The sequence below is a fragment of the Phyllobates terribilis genome, unplaced genomic scaffold (assembly GCF_046119375.1).
Source record: "Phyllobates terribilis strain yellow unplaced genomic scaffold, ASM4611937v1 Scaffold_1__5_contigs__length_1240528914, whole genome shotgun sequence".
In the NCBI taxonomy this organism is placed as follows: Eukaryota; Metazoa; Chordata; class Amphibia; order Anura; family Dendrobatidae; genus Phyllobates; species Phyllobates terribilis.
This window is the reverse complement of record NW_027362761.1, coordinates 876,640,192-876,661,519: the sequence shown is the minus strand read 5'-3', so window position 1 is coordinate 876,661,519 and position 21,328 is coordinate 876,640,192. Positions and strand designations below refer to the sequence as shown.

The following is a 21,328-nucleotide window of genomic DNA, read 5'->3' as shown; positions in this document are numbered from 1 at the left end:
AGATCAATAATATAGGTCAAACCATATGAGAGTAGAGGATCCCTTCTATGACTACAATATACCAAAAACAGGATAATCTGTAAGTGAAAACACTTATATACTGCACTGACGGTCCACAGGAGTTTACGGTGAAAGTGGAGTCAGATATACAGTACAGACCAAAACTTTGGACACACCTTCTCATTTAAAGGTTTTTCTGTATTTTCATGACTATGAAAATTGTACATTCACACTGAAGGCATCAAAACTATGAATTAACACATGTGGAATTATATACTTAACAAAAAAGTGTGAAACAACTGAAAATATGTCTTATATTCTAGGTTCTTCAAAGTAGCCACCTTTTGCTTTGATGACACTCTGGGCATTCTCTTGATGAGCTTCAAGAGGTAGTCACGGAAATGGTTTTCACTTCACAGGTGTGCCCTGTCAGGTTTAATAAGTGGGATTTCTTGCCTTATAAATGGGGTTGGGACCATCAGTTGTGTTGTGCAGAAGTCAGGTGGATACACAGCTGATAGTCCTACTGAATAGACTGTTAGAATTTGTATTATGGCAAGAAAAAAGCAGCTAAGTAAAGAAAAACGAGTGCCCATCATTACTTTAAGAAATGAAGGTCAGTCAGTCCGAAAAATTGGGCAAACTTTGAATGTGTCCCCAAGTGTAGTTGCAAAAACCATCAAGCGCTACAAAGAAACTGGCTCACATGAGGACCGCCCCAGGAAAGGAAGACCAAGAGTCATCTCTGCTTCTGAGGATAAGTTTATCCGAGTCACCTGCCTCTGAAATCGCAGGTTAACAGCAGCTCAGATTAGAGACCAGGTCAATGCCACACAGAGTTCTAGCAGCAGACACATCTCTACAACAACTGTTAAGAGGAGACTTTGTGCAGCAGGCCTTCATGGTAAAATAGCTGCTAGGAAACCACTGCTAAGGACAGGCAACAAGCAGAAGAGACTTGTTTGGGCTAAAGAACACAAGGAATGGACATTAGACCAGTGGAAATCTGTGCTTTGGTCTGATGAGTCCAAATTTGAGATCTTTGGTTCCAACCACAGTCTCTTTGTGCGACGCAGAAAAGGTGAACGGATGGACTCTACATGCCTGGTTCCCACCGTGAAGCATGGAGGAGGAGGTGTGATGGTGTGGGGGTGCTTTGCTGGTGACACTGTTGGGGATTTATTCAAAATTGAAGGCATACTGAACCAGCATGGCTACCACAGCATCTTGCAGCGGAAATGTATTCCATCCGGTTTGCGTTTAGTTGGACCATCATTTATTTTTCAACAGAACAATGACCGCAAACACACCTCCAGGCTGTGTAAGGGCTATTTGACCAAGAAGGAGAGTGATGGGGTGCTACGCCAGATGACCTGGCCTCCACAGTCACCAGACCTGAACCCAATCGAGATGGTTTGGGGTGAGCTGGACTGCAGAGTGAAGGCAAAAGGGCCAACAAGTGCTAAGCATCTCTGGGAACTCCTTCAAGATTGTTGGAAGACCATTTCCGGTGACTACCTCTTGAAACTCATCAAGAGAATGCCAAGAATGTGCAAAGCACTCATCAAAGCAAAAGGTGGCTACTTTGAAGAACCTAGAATATAAGACATATTTTCAGTTGTTTCACACTTTTTTGTTAAGTATATAATTCCACATGTGTTAAGTCATAGTTTTGATGCCTTCAGTGTGAATGTACAATTTTCATAGTCATGAAAATATAGAAAAATCTTTAAATGAGAAGGTGTGTCCAAACTTTTGGTCTGTACTGTATAAATAAAATCCCCAGAGTAAATGTGAAAAAAAAGAAAAAGTGTGTCTCCAGTGCCCTATATCCTCAAATAGCATTGACTGTAACATGCTAAGTATTGAAAAATATGCACCACAAATACACCACAAATGTATATAATACTTTGGATCCTCCTCTGCACAGACAGAATGCAGAACTAAGATATGCAAGTGGAAATGTGTCACCCTGGCCTGGATGCCACAAAATGTATTAAAGCTGTGTCTGAGAGCAAGGGGGAGGTTCTCTAGTCAGGGGAACATTAGCATGCAATGCCTCCTGTCTCAGGCCAGTAGGGGGAGCAGGCTGCCCCTATAAAAGCTGGTACTGAGGGCAGGGTTAGGGAGAACTTGATGGCCTGTCTCAGCACTGAGACTTGTCCCAGAGCAGAGCAGGGACAGACAGTTGCACTGCACCTAAGAGGAAGTGTGGCAGGAGGAGAGCCACAAGCCAGAGACAAGAGGCGAAGCAAGCCTGTCTTGGCAGATAAGAGACTGACTTTACCAGACTTTGGTGTCTGAGGCTGAGAGGATTCTACATCCTCCAGCAGATAACCAGTCCACAAGGGACTGTATATTCCTTGGCCTAAGAAGCCTGGAGGCCCTGCCACAACCGAAGGGACCAGTAAAGCCGTACAAGGCTGGGAGCAGAAAGGAACCCACGTCGCAGGCCATACAGGCGAGAATACACGGAAAGCTCGGAAACGTGGGCTGTTACCCTATAACGAGGAGATAGCCAGAAGGAGCGCAGAAAGCACGGTAGGCCTACACCCTCACCCTGACCAGGGCCAAATTCCCCGTTGCTCTCAGACATCCAGGTCCCCTCCTAGCTGGGACTGTTTGTGGGTCAATTTACCTGTTTTAGTAAAGACCCTGGACTGCAACCTGTTGTCTGCGTGCTCCTTGCTCCTCCAGCACTATCAGCACTGGGACTCTCACTACCATCACTCCCAACATCCACTACACTGCCCTGGGGCCACACTCTTCCCGTGGGGAGTCACACCATCCCAGCTGCATACATCATCAGCCCCAGCGGTCTGCCTTGCAGCGGCGGTTCCTAATGACCGCAAATCCATGGGTGGCGTAGTCGGACATTATCAGCAGAACGTAGCAGACTACCACTGGCCTGACCACCCTGAGCCACGGAACCGGGTCGCCACTACTACCCCCATCGTCTCCCTATTGCCCGGATCCAAGTGCCCCACGGCCCAGGGGGCGAGTCAGCTTTGGCGTAGTCGGCAGGATTTCGTGCCCGCAACCACCGGGTACTGCATGCCTGAAAGAGACTTTTGTAACTTACCTGTGGCGAAGTTTCCCGCCATCCGGAGTCGTTTCCCGCCATCCGGAGCCGATTCCCGCCATCAGACGCCATCTTGGACCGTTTCCCGCCGTCTTCTGCCATCTTCCCGCTATCCACAGCTGCTTCCCGCCATCGGACGCCATCTTCAGGACGCCGCGCGGGAAGAAGAGGGGCGTGGACGCCGAAAGCGCGCGAGACCCGAAGCTCCGCCCCACGCACCGACGCTGCGCAAGGTCCTGGAAGGGAGAGAGAGCGGCGCTGACGTCATCAGGACGCGACGCCAGGTCCTCGTCCATAGCAGCAGCAGCGGAGCCGCGGCCTACAGAAGAGGATCGTCGGAAGGTAGGCCACGCTTAACTAGGGGGGAGGAAGATATTGGACACAGAGGCGCCCACTACCACCAACGCAGCGGCAACAGCGGTGATGCCCTTTTCCCTGCCCTACATCCCTGGAGCGGCCTGGCTGCCCAAGTACTCAGGGGAGCCCCATGCCCTAACTGACTTTAAGGAAAGGCTGTACAGTTTGTTCCAGGTTTACCCCCTGACAGAGGAACAGAAGGTCAGCATATTAACAGGGCAGTTAACTGGCGCAGCCCAAAGGGAGGTAAAATCATGGCCCACTGAGGAGAAAAGGACTGTGAAGGGTATTCTGGCCCGGCTGCGGGGTACCTTTGACACACGTACCTCCGCTGAGATTAAAATGAGGTTCTATGGATGTAAGCAGCGGGCACAGGACAGCATCAGAGACTATGCCCTAAATCTGCAGGAAGCCTTGAGGGCTATTCAACAAACTGACCCTGGCAGTGTGCAGGAAACGGATAAGCTGCTAACAGAACAATTCATAGAAGGTCTGCTGTCTAGCGCCCACAGGGCCCAACTGCGCCTCATGTTCTTTCAGAACCCCGACCTGACCTTTGCCCAATTTAAGGACAGGGCCATAAGGGTGCTCCGTGAAACTGCAACCAGTGGCGCTATAAACCCCCGGCGCCCTGCTCTCACCTACCACCAGGAGGCGGCGCCCTCCTCTATGGACCCCGTGGGGGCTGATGCACAGGCCCTGAACCAAGCCCCGTCGAAAGACCTGCACCACCAAGTCCAGGAGCTGACCAGGAGCGTCGCGGCATTGACCAGGACCGTCCAGGCGTTGCAAGTGGACCCGTCAAGACCCATCGAGCTGGCTTCAAGTCCGGAGGATGTCCCGTGGCGTCGACAGAGGAGGATCCCGTCGTTCCGAGGGAGGCCCACAGACCGCTACGCAGAGGATGGACAGCCCATTTGCTGTCGATGCAACCAGCCCGGACACATTTCCAGGTACTGTAATTTAAACGGGTCCAACCTGGGGCAGAGGGCCAACCCCCAGGCATAAGATCACCAGGCCCTTACAATTGGCGTAATAAGTACGTTGGGGGGCGCCCGGTTTTACCCGTGGTGCTGGGCGGTATCCCCATGAGCGCCTTGCTGGATACTGGGTCGCAAGTAACCACTATCCCTTATGTACTTTTTAAGCAGTATTGGACTGATGCTGATATCACACGGTATCCAGACAGTAACTTGAGCATCATCGCCAGTAATGGCTTACCCGTGCCGCAGATGGGGTTCAAGGAGATGACCATTAAAATTGGTAAAGTTGAACTACCGGCACAGGGAGTGATTATTGTGGACATTGACCATCATGAAAGTCACCCTAAAATAACTGTGGGTACTAACATAATTGAAAATTGTCTTTCAGAGGTAATTGTAATTCTACAACAGGTGACGGTGAATGCTAGTTCCAGCCAACAGAGAGTCCTCAACAAGGAGATAAAAGCCCTGATGAGACGACAGCAGGTAGAACTGTCTGGTGGTGAGATCGGTAGCGTAAGACTGAGTGACCCATTCCCCATTTCCATGCCTCCCAAAAGTGAAATGATGATCTGGTGTCGGACTGCAATCGGGTTGAGAGGTAGAGACTACCAAGCCATGGTAGAACCCGTGTACTCAGACAGCAGGCCCACCATTTTGACAGCCCGGGGGGTGGTTGATGTCCATCATGGGAGGGTGCCCGTCCGCATCCTCAACATTGGGGAGAGGGAAGTACACTTACCCAGGTACGCTACACTCGCCAAACTGTTTGTTGTCGAACACAAAGCTATCAGGGCCGTGGAACCCTTTCCTCCATCTCCACAGGCGGAGGGTAATGGCTCCCAGAAACAAAAGGAGGACTGGTGCCAGAAACTCCATGTGGGTGCTGACTCCACTCCCCTGCACCAAAAACAAGGAGTCTACCGGGTGGTACAGGAGTACGAGAGAGTCTTTAGTAAGCACCCGCCAGACTTCGGCAGAGTAAAGGGGATAGAACACCACATCCCCACAGGGAGCCACCCACCGATAAAAGAAAGACACAGACCTGTACCCTCTGCACACTACCAGAACGCAAAGGGCATGCTAAGAGAGATGAAAGAAGCTGGGGTCATTAGGGACAGCTGTAGCCCCTGGGCAGCCCCCTTGGTTCTGGTCAAAAAGAAAGACGACACCATGAGAATGTGCGTGGACTATAGACAAATCAACCGTATCACCCACAAAGACGCATATCCGCTGCCTAGAATAGAGGAGTCTTTAGCCGCACTAAAATCAGCTAACTTCTTTTCTACTTTGGACCTTACTAGCGGGTACTGGCAGGTTCCTGTGGCAGAGGCTGACAAGGAGAAGACCGCCTTCACCACCCCGATGGGACTGAGTGAGTTCAACTGTATGCCTTTCGGGCTCTGCAACGCACCAGGGACCGTCCAGCGGCTGATGGAATGCTGTCTAGGGCACCAAAACTTCGAGACGGTCCTCCTTTACCTGGACGACGTGATCGTCTATTCAAAGACCTACGAGGACCACCTAAAGCACCTGGCCGAGGTGTTCGAAGCCCTGGCAGGCTATGGCCTGAAGGTAAAACCATCGAAGTGTCACCTGCTGAAACCAAAGGTCCAGTACCTAGGGCACGTGGTAAGCGCGGAAGGAGTGGCCCCCGACCCTGACAAGGTCACGGCAATCAAGAGCTGGCCAAGCCCCTCGAACATCAAAGAGGTGAGACAGTTTCTTGGGTTGGTAGGCTACTACCGAAGGTTCATCCCCGGGTTCACTAAGATGGCAGCTCCTATGCAGGACCTCCTAATCGGACAGTCTAAGTCCAGGAGTCAAAAGCCGCCCTTCAAGTGGGATAAACCGGAAGAGGAGTCCTTCCGCCAGCTAAAGATGGCCCTCACAGAGGACGAGATCCTGGCCTACCCTGATTATGGCCAGCCTTTCATTCTCCACACAGATGCCAATAATGTGGGACTGGGAGCCGTACTGTCCCAAAACCAACAGGGCAGAGAAAGGGTGATCGCGTACGCCAGCCGGAAGCTGAGACCCACCGAGAGGAACCCGGAGAATTACAGCTCCTTCAAGCTAGAATTCTTGGCGGTGGTGTGGGCCGTGACGGAACGCTTCAAGCATTACCTGGCCTCCGCAAAGTTCACCGTGTACACGGACAACAACCCGTTGACACACCTGGACAATGCAAGACTGGGTGCCCTGGAACAGCGGTGGATGGCCCGTCTCTCCAACTATGACTTCGTGATCAAGTACCAGGCAGGCAAAACCAATGCCAACGCGGACGCCCTATCAAGAATGCCTCACTTACCTGAAGGTGACGAAGACCCAGAAGAGCTGGAGGAGGTAGAACTCCCCGCGTTTCACCGGTATGGAGCCGCTCAACACTCTCACCGCATGAAGGAGGAGGATCTAACAACTGTGATGATCAATCCCCTACCTCACCACAGCTGGGCCAAGACCCAAGATAGTGACCCTGCAGTCCGCCTGGTGAAAGATCTGCTGACCCGGGAAGACGCCCGCCTAGATCCAGATGCCCCAGAGGAAGCCAAGCAGCTATGAAAGGAGAAGAGCAAGCTGTTCCTCTACGAAGGCAAGTTGTGCAGAAGGATTGTTAACCACCGGACGCACGAGCTGACCTGGCAAGTCGTGGTCCCAAGGCGGGATGCAGCTATGGTCCTGGGGGCTTACCATGACAGAGCGGGACACTTCGGTTGGAAGAAACTGGAGTTCCTGCTAAGAGGAAGGTTCTTTTGGGTCGGCATGAGAGGAGCTGTAGAAAAATGGTGCAGAGACTGTGGCCCTTGTCACCTAAGGAGGAAGGACCGTGCCAACCAGAAGACACCCTTGAGGCCCATCGTCACCACGCAGCCTCTTGAGCTGGTAGCTCTGGACCATGTCAAATTGGCTCCCAGCCAGTCAGGATACATCTATGCCCTGACAATCGTGGACCACTATTCCCGTTTTCTAGTGGTGGTCCCGGTAAAGGACTTGACAGCCCAAACAGCGGCCAGAGCCTTCCAGCAATACTTCTGCCGTCCACACGGGTATCCGGAACAGGTCCTGACAGACCAGGGCCCAGCGTTCGAGGCTGAAATCTTCCAGGAGTTCTGCAACCTCTATGGCTGTAAGAAGATTCGGACAACGCCTTACCATCCACAAACCAACGGGATGTGTGAGAAGATGAACAATATAGTCATTGATCTCCTAAAGACGTTGCCCCTGGAGGAACGCAGCCTGTGGCCAGAAAAACTGCCGGATCTGATAGACCTATACAACAATATCCCGGTGAATGCTACAAACTGCACCCCGGCTTACCTGATGCGAGCTAGACCAGGTAAGCTGCCCGTAGACCTGGAGATGGGAGTCCTAATACCTGAGGAAACCTCCCCGGATGCAGACTGGGATACGGAAAGGCAACTGCAGCACAAGAAGGTACAGGAGAGTGTGGAGAAGAGCCTGGCCCAGGTGAGAGAGAGGCAAGAAAAACTCTTTAATCAACACGCCCCTGCTGGTCCCCTAGAACCTGGTGAGCAAGTCCTAAAGCGAAAAAGAAGGCTACATAAGTTGGACGACCAGTGGGAAAGGGAACCCTACACCGTGCTGCAGTCTGACCACGACAACCCAAAGGTGTGCGTAATCACCAAGGACGGAGGAGAAACCACTAGTGTCGTCTCCAGAGACCACCTCAAAAGATGCCCCGAGCAACTCCGTAGTGCAGAAGAGGATCAGAGTGACCTTGAACCCACAGAGGACAAGGAAGAAATGATCAGCACCGTTCTCGGAGAGTTCCCTCAGTCCTGGACTCGCATAAATGATGCCATAGTGGTACCTGTCCTGCATTTCCTGCAACCGGCACAGCAGCAACCAACACCAGAGCCGGAAGGTGAAGAGGAGCAAGCGGTTCCAGAGGCAGAAGAGCCTGTACCAGCAGCCCAGGAGAGTCAACCCTCTGCTGACAGTGAGCCTGCCATGCCTGCGGTAAGCCAAAGGACCCGCAGACAACTGCCTGCTCTAACTGTACACCCAGCTGGTAGCTGCACCCCTAACGCTAGTGGGGAAAGCCAAGTCAGTCCACCACCAGACAGTGGGTTAAGGAGGTCAACCAGGAGCACAAAGGGGCAGATACCCGCTCGCTGGAGAATATAGGGTGCACTAATTGTAAATAACCCTGTTGCCAAATGTTGAATTGTTTGCCAAGTTACATGCATGTTTGGTAATTCTGTGTTTCAGTTTCTTGCAGTTACCGTAAGGATTCAAAGGTTATGGACTTTTTATAACCGGGACCTTGTATGGACTGTGTTCGGAGCTTAACCAAGGAATGAACTAAGACTGTAAAGGACTTGGGGTAGGACAGACCCCCACCTGGTTAAGGCTCCCCGTTGTATTGGTGATATGGACACCCGGTCACAGGCCACACTGTGACCTTAAGAACTCAATTTGTGCGTCGTCTGTCTATTAATGTTTTATAGTTATGCATATTGTCTTTGTTTACTGTTTAGTCCCGGAGTACTAAATTTCACTAGGGGGGAATGTGTCACCCTGGCCTGGATGCCACAAAATGTATTAAAGCTGTGTCTGAGAGCAAGGGGGAGGTTCTCTAGTCAGGGGAACATTAGCATGCAATGCCTCCTGTCTCAGGCCAGTAGGGGGAGCAGGCTGCCCCTATAAAAGCTGGTACTGGGGGCAGAGTTAGGGAGAACTTGATGGCCTGTCTCAGCACTGAGACTTGTCCCAGAGCAGAGCAGGGACAGACAGTTGCACTGCACCTAAGAGGAAGTGTGGCAGGAGGAGAGCCACAAGCCAGAGACAAGAGGTGAAGCAAGCCTGTCTTGGCAGATAAGAGACTGACTTTACCAGACTTTGGTGTCTGAGGCTGAGAGGATTCTACATCCTCCAGCAGATAACCAGTCCGCAAGGGACTGTATATTCCTTGGCCTAAGAAGCCTGGAGGCCCTGCCACAACCGAAGGGACCAGTAAAGCCGTACAAGGCTGAGAGCAGAAAGGAACCCACGTCGCAGGCCATACAGGTGAGAATACACGGAAAGCTCGGAAACGTGGGCAGTTACCCTATAACAAGGAGATAGCCAGAAGGAGCACAGAAAGCACGGTAGGCCTACACCCTCACCCTGACCAGGGCCAATTTCGCCGTTGCTCTCAGACATCCAGGTCCCCTCCTAGCTGGGACTGTTTGTGGGTCAATTTACCTGTTTTAGTAAAGACCCTGGACTGCAACCTGTTGTCTGCGTGCTCCTTGCTCCTCCAGCACTATCAGCACTGGGATTCTCACTACCATCACTCCCAACATCCACTACACTGCCCTGGGGCCGCACTCTTCCCGTGGGGAGTCACACCATCCCAGCTGCATACATCATCAGCCCCAGCGGTCTGCCTTGCAGCGGCGGTTCCTAATGACCGCAAATCCACGGGTGGCGTAGTCGGACATTATCAGCAGAACGTAGCAGACTACCACTGGCCTGACCACCCTGAGCCACGGAACCGGGTCGCCACTACTACCCCCATCGTCTCCCTATTGCCCGGATCCGAGTGCCCCACGGCCCAGGGGGCGAGTCAGAAACATGGCGGAAGGCTGTGTTCACACTACCATTTTAGCCTCTGTTTACAACAAAAGCTGCCAGATCCACTGTACGATGGATACCACTGATGCCTGATTACTTGTAATAGGGTCCATCATTTTCCATCATGGTAACAGTATATTCTGCCAAAGGAAGCTCCAAATATAACCACTGACTGCAATGTAAACAGAGCGGTTTGCACCACTCATCTGGGTGGGCAATATAGCCAACCTCTGGGCTGTCACTCTATGGGCACTAGATCTGAATGCAAGGGCTATCAATGTGGCCATATAAGTTAGAAGAATGCAGGCCCAGCTCACTGATTTTAGCGGGACTGGCCGAACATCTTCTGTGCATGGTGGAGTCCTGACTCTCTCCTGGCAGCAAATGTTGGAAAAATAGGGTGGGCAATTGGCATGTTGAATTTCAACATACCGGATCCTTTGTTCCCATGGGAGATAATCCACATGCAGACTGCCTTCTCTATTAGCTCTATTAGTGCTGTTCACTGAGCGTAGACGTCTATAGATGGAATTGTTCCACATATGTTACTGTTGGAGGGCATGTATGGAAACATGGTCAGCTTTCTGCACTTACAATATCATGCACTGTGTTTCTCACAAATGATAAGAGTAAATTTTGCATTACACAGAATTGATCTTTTTAGTACAAAAGCAATCTTAGTTAATGATTCTAAAATAGTTTGGATCCTTAATGATAACTGATTTGTCTATTTCCGTTTTCTACAGTTCACACCAGAAACATAACAGCATGTTCTATAAAGATCGCACTCTACAAGTGGTTATACGGAGATTTCCAGCAGCTCAGAGAGGAATGTAAAAGTACACCGGTAAGTCATGGTGTGATTGTTTGTCTGACATTCACTGACAGCCGACAGCAAGCCACATGCGGGCCAATGCCAAGTATTTACTACAAATTGTATTCTTAAGAAACTTTCATGTCAGAGTTGAATTGGGGTTATAAATGGAAAATGTAAAAAAAGAATGCGCAAAGAACAAGCTATTTTTTCTTAAGAAAGAAGAGGGATCTCCAGAAGATAAGACCAGAATTAGCTTATTTTCTGTAATGTTTTGATATACATTGTCAAAGCAGCTAGTTTTGGCTTAAAAAGTTTAAGTAAATATAACAATCTTTAGGCACGGACTTATATTAATAACTTCACGACATCCGCCGTACATGTACAGCCACCGGGATGTGCTTTCCCGCAAACCACCATACTTGTACGGTGTGACAATGGCATGGGCGCAGCCGAGCGCCAGCATGATCAAATGTGGATGTCAGCTCTACATGATAGATGACACCCTGCAGCAATGCCCGTGATCGGTCCAAGCGCCAATCGTGGGCATTTTACCACTTTAATGCTGCTGTCAATAGTGACAGCGAGATCGATCGGCATCGCAAAGGGAGGAAGCTCCCTCTCTGCTCCAATCGGCACAATGTGATTGCAATTGCATTGTGCTGGTGGTCTCCATGGTGACCCCAGGCCGAAAGATGGATGCATGGTCACCCAGGGATGATGGCCTGTAAGTTCCTTCTCAGATCAGGAGCTGACATGCCTCCTCCCTGTCTGCAAGATGCTAATCTAATACCCTGCAATGCAAAAGTATTGAAGAGTATTAGATCAGCGATCAGGGCAAGGAAAGTTGATGTCCCATCCAGGGACGAGGTAAAAAATTATAGAAAAAAAGTTTTTAAAAATATTAAAAAAAGAATCACAAAATAAAGAAAAACAACAGAAAATATTAATTCAATAAATACATATATTTAAGTAAAAACAAAACTAAAACAATACAGTACACATATTTGGTATAGCCACACCCGGATCAGCCTGGCCTATAAAACTGTCCCACTAGTTAACCCCTTCAGTGAACATGGTAAAAAAAAGTGGCAAAAAACTATGCTTTTTCATCGTACTACTGAACAAAAAGTGAAGTAAAACACGAACAAAAAGTCAAATGTAAATAAAAATGGTATAGCTGAATATGTCATCTTGTCGTGTAAAAAATAAGCCACCATACAGCTCCGTCAGCAGAGAAATAAAAAGCTACAGAGCTCAGAAAAAAGAGATGCAAAAACAATTCTTTTTTCTATCAAATTGTTTTTATTGTGTCAAAGCACCAAAGAAAAACAAAAAAAACAATTCCTCAGTCGCTAATTTTTGTTCATTCTGCCTCCCAAAAATAGGGATAGGAAGAGATCAAAAAACGTTATGTGACTGAAAATGGTACCAATAAAAACATCAACTCGTCCTGCAAAAAACAATCCCTCAAACGACTCTGTTGGCAGAATTATAGAAAAATTGTAGCTCTCAAAATATGATGATGCAACAACTTTGTTTTGCAAAAAAAGTTTCTTTTAGTGTGTGACAGCAGCCAAACATAAAAACCCGATATAAATCTGGTATCGCTGTAATCGCACCGACCCAAAGAATAAAGTTGTCTAATTCAATTCTTCACCTGCTGTTGATTTATTCATTCTGCCTCTCAAAGATCGCAGTACGGCTCGGCTCACATTTATCCTGTGCTCTGCGCTGAGCGCTTACACTTGGGTCTCCGTGTAAATCTCTGAAATACCTCATTCAGATGGAACACCCAGTGGAAAATTCCCTGTAATGAGGCAGATGGAGGCACTGTGGATGCCGTCTGGCCTATAATTCGGCGGTGTCTGTCTTTTAAGCGCGCATAAAAGCGCGGTTGACCACAGTTTTGTGCATCTCTGAAAAGACGGACACCACTGAACAGAGGCCAAACAGAGTACAGAGTAACTCTGCTGCCTCATTATAGTGAATGGATCCCTCAGTTTCATCTGAATCACGTCATTCGGCGATTTAGATGGAAATTATTCAGCATAAAGCACAGAATAAGCGTGATCCAAAATGTTATGTAAAATGTTCCCAATAAAAACTTCAAATCAATCCACAAAAAAAGCAAGTCCTCACTCAGGTACTTCTTCTGTCAATGGAAATATAGGGGGCTTCCATGTTACTGGTAGAACAAAGTTTTCTGGAAAAGTGCTCTGGATCCTCGTCCCCTAAAAGAAATCCAGCGAATTCTACGCTCTCAAATCCAAATGCCCCTTTTGCTTATGAGCCCCACAGTGTGCCTATACCGAAGTTAGCGACCACATGTTTGGCATTTCTGTAGCGATAAGAGCCCGCTTAATTTACAGGTGCATGTCTCCAGAAGCACGAGCTGGGCACAATGCATGGGCACTATAACGTACGGGCACTACACTGGCAGATTTGCAATTTTCACCCAGCAACATTCACTGTTGCTTGTTTCTGGCAAGCATCCATGGAGTCAAAATCATCACTACACCTGTACATAAATTCCCAGAGGGGTGTAATTTCCAAAATGGGGTCACTTGTGAGGGGAGTCCACTGTTTAGGCACATTAGGGGCTTTGCAAATGAGACACGGCATCCGCTATCTATTCGAGGCAATTTTGCACTCCAAAAGTCAAACGGTGCTCCTTCCGTTCCGAGCCTTGCTGTGCACCCAAACAGTAGTTTTCCCCATCTATGGGGTATCGTCGTACTCGGGAGAAATTGCAGAACACATTTTGTGGTCCATCGTCTCCTGTTAGCCTTGTGAAAAGAAAAAAAATCTGTGGCTAAAGTAACATTTTTGTGAAAAAAAGAAAACTGGTAATTTTTTCCTTCCACATTCCTTTAATTCCTGAAGGGTTAATAAACTTCTTGAATGTGGTTTTGAGTACTTTGAGGGGTGCAGTTTTTAGAATGGTGTAATTTTGGGATATTTTATGTCAAATAGGCTCCTCAAAGTCACTTCAAATGTGATGTGGTCCCTAAAAAATGGTTTGGTAAATTTTGTTGGAAAAATTAGAAATGGCTGATCATCTTTTAACCCTTTTAACTTCCTAACAAAAAAAGATTATGTTTCAAAAATAATGCTGATGTAAAGTAGACATGTGGGAAAGGTTATTTATTAACTATTTTGTGTGATATAACTCTGTGGTTTTAGGGCACAAAAATTAAAAGTTTTAAATTTTGAACAAATTTCTGTTTTTTTCACTAATAAGCAAGTCGTATCAAACTAATTTTACCACTATAATGTACTACAATATGTCACGAAAAAAACAGTCTCAGAGTCACCCAGAGTTATTACCTCATAAACTGACTGGTCAGAATTGAAAAAAATGGCCTTGTCAGGAAGGTGAAAACAGGATTTGGGGTGAAGGGGTTAAGACCACGTTCACATGTTCAGTATTTGGTCAGTATTTTACATCAGTATTTGTAAGCTAAAGCCAGGAGTGGGTGAAAAATACAGAAGTGGTGACGTGATTCTATTACACTTTTCCTCTGATTGTTCCTCTCCTGGTTTTGGCTTACAAATACTGATGTAAAATACTGATCGATTACTGAAAGTGTGAAAACCCTAACTATAGGAGTCAGTAACTATTATGCTGGCCAGAAAACAAACATTGGTCCCTGATCCCAGTCATATTTCTCTACAACAAAGATAGAAGCTCCCTCTCTTTCTGTGTTAGGAGTTGGATAGCCATAATCCTACAGTATATTTATAGAGTGCAAGAGAGCACAAAGGGATTTGTACTTTTTTATCTAGTTTTGGTGGTTTTCACCTGTTTTTGATTTGTGCCAAATTTCTTTTATTTTGAAGTCTATTTTATATGCGTTTGCCTGTTTTTTTTTAAGTTCGTCATTGCAGGCAGACTATTTAAAAGTTAAATTTTTTTTTCTAAATGTACTCCAGTCCTCCCCTGGAGTGATTTTAAGTATGCCCAAAAATGTTACTCAAATTTAGCAAAATGTTAGAAAGACATGCAACTTTTTGACCTAAAAGGGCAAAAAAGATAAAATATGATAATAAAGACCATTTTTGCTTCTGTGCCAAATTCAGGAAATGTGCACCATTTTAAAGAATTTGGTGCAATAACCATTAAAGAATACCACAAGATAAAAAAAGAAAAGTGACAATCTCTTAACAGCAAAGAACGTTTTCATCTTCCTGACCAGGCTAAATTTTTCAAATCTGACAAATGTCACTTTACTGGTAATAACACTGATATCCTTCTACATATCTCAGTGATTCTGAGAATGTTCTTTTTTCGTGACACATTGTTCTTTATATTAGTGGTAAATGTTCTGAAGACGTTTGTATACTTTGAAACGCGTAGAAAATAAAAACCTATGTAAATTACATACAATTGTTGTCTAGGTCAGATTTAGCGAAAGTGATGCTCCTGGACAATAAAGTGCAACAGAAGCCAATGAACATAACAAGATGCTCAACTAGTACAGAGGGCACACTTTCTTAAAATGTAATTAATGGTTTGGTTAAAGCATCTACTATTTACCCACTTCATGTAGATTTTGAAAGCTGGCCATACTCTATACACATGCGAGCTTGATGTAAATAGGCATAAAGGAATAAGGCATTGATAGTCACTTATGGTGGCTACTTAATTCCCTTAAAGGGATATTCTAATCTTCTTTCTTCAGGAGCTCCTGATCATTGACAGTACAGACTTGTGGCATAGCTGAGAACTTTCCCATGTTGCTAGAAGAGGCAGCTTTGTATCTGCAGCACGGGAGAAGCGCAGTGGAACTGAAGCTGTCCGGATCCAGAAATCCAGTCATCTTCAGAGCGGCACCAGGCTGTAAAGCAGTGTTCCCCAACTCCAATTGTCAAAGGCCCCCAACAGGTCATGTTTTCAGGATTTCCTTAGTATTGCCCAGGGGATAATTCCATCACCTGCACAGGCAATAATTCCATCACCTGAGCAATACTAAGGAATTCCTGAAAACATGACCTGTTGGTGGGCCTTGACAACTGGAGTTGGGGAACACTGGTGTAAAGCATAGAGCCTGGTATAGGTATGCTCTCGTTGCCTAGGTAAAATGGCCACTCTGAGAACGCAGGGTGGTCGGAAACCTAGGCAATGAGCTTTACTCTATGCCAGTGATTCCCAAACTCCAGTCCTCACAACCTGAAACAGATCATGTTTTCAAGATTTCCCTAGTATTGCACAAGTGAGAGAACCTGTGGCAATCTCTGATGCCTTGATAATAATTTCATCATCTGTGCAAATACTAAGGAAATACTGAAAACATGATATGTTGGGGGCCCTGAGGACTGGAGTTTGCGAAACACTGCTTTATACAATTAAAAATTCCTTTGTTCTTGGGAACAGAGAGAAGTTTCAGTAAGAGGTAAATTGCAAAGTTGCTTGTTTTTACAAGTTCCTTTTAATTTTAACCATTTAAGAATTTTAGACAACAACTTTAAGGACAAAAAGATCAGGAATGTGGAAAATTGCTGTACTCCTCTTTCTGACTGACATTTGTCATTGGTGGACAGTCAGGACCACCACCCATATACACATTACACAGCTACATACATTTGTAAGGAGATGGACATACTGCCCATGTTTACCCTTGAAGACACGTAGATTGTTGAAATATGTAATGTGTATTGCGACATGCGTTATTGGTGACAGTATTTCGTTCTGTATTTCGTTAATAGTTGGGACTAACCCAGAGTGGGAGGGGCTAAAGTGAAGTAACAGAGATAGATAGGATAGGACTCAGCCGGCAGTAGAGGCAGACCTATGGTCTGACCAGAGAGCAGAACCGCGTGATTTGGATGTCCCTGACGAGAGTGGACACCGAGCCAGTGGATAGCGAGATCCAGAGTAAAGATGAGGAAAAGCGTCAGAAAGACAGTGATGCACTGGAGACCGGACCTGAGACAGGACGCCTAGAAGTACGGCCCCGAGTTTATAACTCAGAGAGGTAAGGGGCCAAGATGGAACAGGGAATGTGAGACGAAGAGTGTGCCCCAGGCGGTAGTTCCAAGGTGTCAGCAAACAGAGAAGCTAGGTAGAATCCATAGTAGCAATCTAGCCCCTATAAGGCGAAAAAGACGTGGAACTGTGGGTTGAAGTATAGGACTCTCACTTACTGGACTGTAGTACTGTGCTGGGTTGTAGTGAAGGCGGAGGAATTTGGGGACAGAAGCAAGTAAGCTTGGAAGAGGTAGAGAGATAGGTTGTAAAGATGCTCCATGTTGTAAAGGAAATGTTCGTGAAGTTATGTACCCACTATCTATTGTACATAATTCCCACCAAGTTACTGTTCAGTAAAAAACAGTTTGTGGTTGACTGGTGGTCTCCCTCATTGAACTTTTCAACATCTATTCTCGGCCAGTCGAAGTCACCGGCATTACGTGGCCTGCAAGGGCGTAGTGCCCCGTAGACAAAGACCACACACCCATCCAGGACCCTCATCTTCATGTAGCGTGTCGGGGCGTAAAAGAAGAGTACCTCGCCCACGACTACTGCCCGGCACCATGTTACACATTCATCTACTGTGTTTGGCCACTTTAAGCTCTGGAGTCAGTGGTAGAACTGAGTGAAATTGAGATATATTAATATGAATTTGAATCTTAGGATTTCAGCCAGTCTATGAATAGATAGAAAAGTCTCCTTCATACCAATGTGGCGCCCCTGAGGGTTCGACCGCCACAGGGATGCTGCACTTCTTTAATGGAGTGTGGTGTTCCTCTGAGGTAAGGCCAGTGTGATGGTCGTGACCCAACCTCTTGCATCCAACACCACACTTCTCCACCAGAGGGAGCTACTATGCACTAGGTGCTGCTCCCCTGGTTACAGGGAGACTGGGGAACACAAAGTGGTAGGAACCAGTTAGTGGGTGAGGGTGGAGGACTTACAAGTTAGTGACACTTAAAATTTCAGATTTAATAGAAAGCCATCTTGGCTCTTGGTTCTCGGTCCTGTTCTCTGACGTTCTCGGTCCTGTTCTCTGACTGTATCCTGACAGTACTCAGCTGTTCTATGGCTGTACCCTGACTGGTGTCAGAACGTGATCTCCTACCCTGAAAGTGGATCCTGTGTGGGCCTGCAGGGGATTCAGACACGGCCCTAGTCCCTAGGCCTTGGGATGATGGGCAGGCGGGAGATAAGGAATATCTCAGCCCGGTCGAGGACCATGAGCAAGAAGGCCAGGGAGCTCTAGAGTGTGGCTCCACAGCAAATGGATCCCAGGCAGGATGCAGACGGAGCGGAGTACGCCACCTATCCTAGCCAACCTGATATATTCAGAGGGACTCCGGCTGCAAAAGGGGTACCGGCCCCCGACACCCGACCTTGCTACTCCATGTCCTGGTCGGGAAAGCCCGGGTAGGCCCAGAGGATCCCAGCGGGCATCGGATGGAGAGGAATTGCCACCCGTGCCCTAGTCCTGAGAGGAGCTCAGAGGGAGACCCGGCCTATCTACACACGCACAGACAGGAAAGGGTGAAGTCTGTAGTGCAGGAACACTCTGGTGAAGGGACACGACTGAATGCTGGACTTCCTTGGAGGTAGTCGGACCCCCGTCCCTGGTAGCCGCAGAACTCCGCGGGGAGTAGGGAGTCGCCTTCCCGCTGTCATCTCTGAGTGAGTAAAACCTTGGAAGTTCACCCCTATGGCCTCCGGACTGTTCATTATGCGCCATACCATGCGACACGGTGCCCGTACTCCCTGCACTACTACCCCCCCCTCCATCCTGTCTGCCTGCCCTGAGGCCTTGCTCCACCTGTGGGGAGCAATGAGAACTTTGGCCGCCATGACATCAGGCCTCGGCGGACTGCAGCGGCGCTGGTGACCCTTCACCAGGCACCACAGGTGGCGTAGTCGTTAAATAAGCCACTCAACCCGGACGAGCCCACAACATCTTCCTTTTCATGTGACGGCCCTGAGCACGGGTCGGGTCCGGGCCACGGCTGCACTCCATCTCTTCATCTCAGGACCCGACACAGAGTCCCCCATCACCCAGGGTAAACTCAAAACTAAAAGGGCTCTTTCGAGAATGAGGCGTCAAACCAACACACCCTAATAATAAAACAAAAGACAGGCCACCTCCACCATTAAGGCTTGTGCTAGTCCTATACATCAATTGCATAAATTCTGGTACTTTGTTTTAGCAATAGTGTCAATACTTGATAGATAAGATAAAATAGATGAGAACCAATAAAAACAAAACTAAAAACCTAAACCTGGATAGTGTAATAGCTATACAGGTGGTATAACAAAATTTATATTGCTAGCTTTACAATGTTTAACATTTTTGTATGTATTCCAATTGAACACAGAATTCCTGCTTGACATAAGCCACCATGTACACCGGATGAGGCCCTCATCAATACATCTTTTGTCATCTATCTACATGTTATCCTTCAATTGCTCTGCATTTTGTTTTGGATTCCATTCAAAGGCTAAGAGACTGAGATTGGCTTTCAGCCATTTCCTTACCGGGAAGAAAGATATTTCATCTACAGTAAATGAAAAAAATAAGATGAATGGTTTCAAAAGCTAGTAGGTCCTCCCAATCAATGTCAATAATTTCAATATTAACAATACATCTTATTTATAACTGAGGACAAAAACACGTGCACTGTTAGTTTCTAGGATTTCCTGAGTCAGCAAGCAGCCTAGTAAGTGATACATTGCTGGAATCAGGCTCTCTACCCCTAAATCATGCTGCTCTCAGTTTCCATAGCAAAAACCTGTGGACAGATTCCCTTTTAGGAGTACCATCTGATTGTTTTCTTTCATTAAATGGTCATTGGGATATCAGGTGTGATAAATGGAAACAACTGGACAGGGCAGTATTTTTTGATTACTTATCCCTCAACTCAGATAAAGCCACAAATAAGGAAGACCATATTCCTCATGGCTCTTGTCAGTTTCATTAGATGATGAGATATAATGACTCGAAGAGAGAAGGTCCATCTATTGGTCACAAAATAGTTGTTTGATTTCCATTCATCTGCTCCATCTTAGCATTGAAAATAAGATCAGCGTTGGAACCATCTCATGACAGGCATCAGCAGTGCCCAATGGATCTCACTGACTATAATGGGGTGCATCAGGTGTCTGTTGTGGTGTACATTCTTTAAATGGGAGAAAATGGAGAAGCATGCTGTGCTAAATCGTCTGGTATTTGTGGCTAAGTCTGCCCCAAAGGCTCCAAAAAGAATCTCCAATGTAGATGTAAATAGAGCGTTATGAAAAAAATTATGATGTGTATTTTCCCATTTATCTTAGAAAAGGGAAAGATGACTTGCCATGATGAGGAGTGGCGGATAGGATCTGTGAAACGTTAGTTGTCATGGCCCTCTAACTGAATATAAACATAAGTAGTATTAATTGAGACATTCATCCTCGAGGTGTAGGAGCTAAGTTCTCACAAATATCCAATGAACATACCGTGTTGTGTATTCCAGAGTTCAACCACCGAGCATCATTATGTGGGTTATAATTTTGCCTTAAGCCACCTTTGGTCACAGTCTAGTGAAATTTACTCAGCAATGTTATGCAATTCAAAGAGGTTCTTGGTACTGTAGCCAGCAATAATAATTAATAAAGGAGGCTGAATGGCCTGTGAAGCAATCTAGCTCAAGGCTGAATGAGAATGGCATTCCTGGTATGTACCAAGTGAACCTGGCAAACCACCAGGGAAATGTCTATTAATGGGTGATTTAAAATTGGCTCTTCCTGATGCTCTAAACATCTACCATATCGTATTGCCTTTAACTCAGTTTTAAATGAAAGTCCCTTTTTTATATATGTGAAAGCTTTGGATCATGAAATGTAATATAATTTTCTGTTGGTTATAGCTAATTATTTTTGTCAAAGAAGAATATCTAGTCTTATCAATTCTAAGGGATCATTTGTAAGTAACCAGGGCAGGTAGAATTGTAGCAAGGTAATGCCTGTAGTGGAGAATATCCATTTTTTGCAGCTTAATACAGTTCTCAAAAAAAAACCTATATTGGAGAGAGAAAGATAAGGTACAGAAAGTTTTGTACATTATTAAAGGTAATTTTCCCCAATAAACATAAACCCGAACTCTAGGACCTCCACAACTCTATAATAAGGACCTAGAGACTCCTCTTCCTCCATGACTGCAGTGAGAAGGTTGGACTTTGCACTGTTTAATCACTCACTGTGGGGAGTGCCTCACTGCACTCACTCACTGAACAATGGGTGGCTTGAGGATCTTATTTTAGTAAGTGGCACGGGCCTCAGTAGTGAGGCCAATAGTGATTAGTCTGCAATTAGCACAATGGTAGCACTAGCACTGTCAGCACAAAGTGACTGTTCAAACCAACAAAGGAGCTCGCTGCACTCTTGTCATTTGCTAAACAGTTCAGAGCTCCTCCTCAACTACTTTTTTCCATCTATTTCCACACTCATCTGGGTCTTGTAAAACCAGAGCTGGTAATTGAGCAGAAGGAGCATGGAGGCAGAAGGAATACAAGTAG

General features: G+C 46.7%; 1 protein-coding gene across 5 annotated transcripts in view; it reads right to left on the bottom strand.

Annotated features, from left to right (window-relative positions):
• The window catches only part of NPNT (nephronectin), a 116,875-nt gene that overhangs the window by 13,119 nt on the left and 82,428 nt on the right, over positions 1–21,328 (bottom strand). The window lies entirely within an intron of this gene.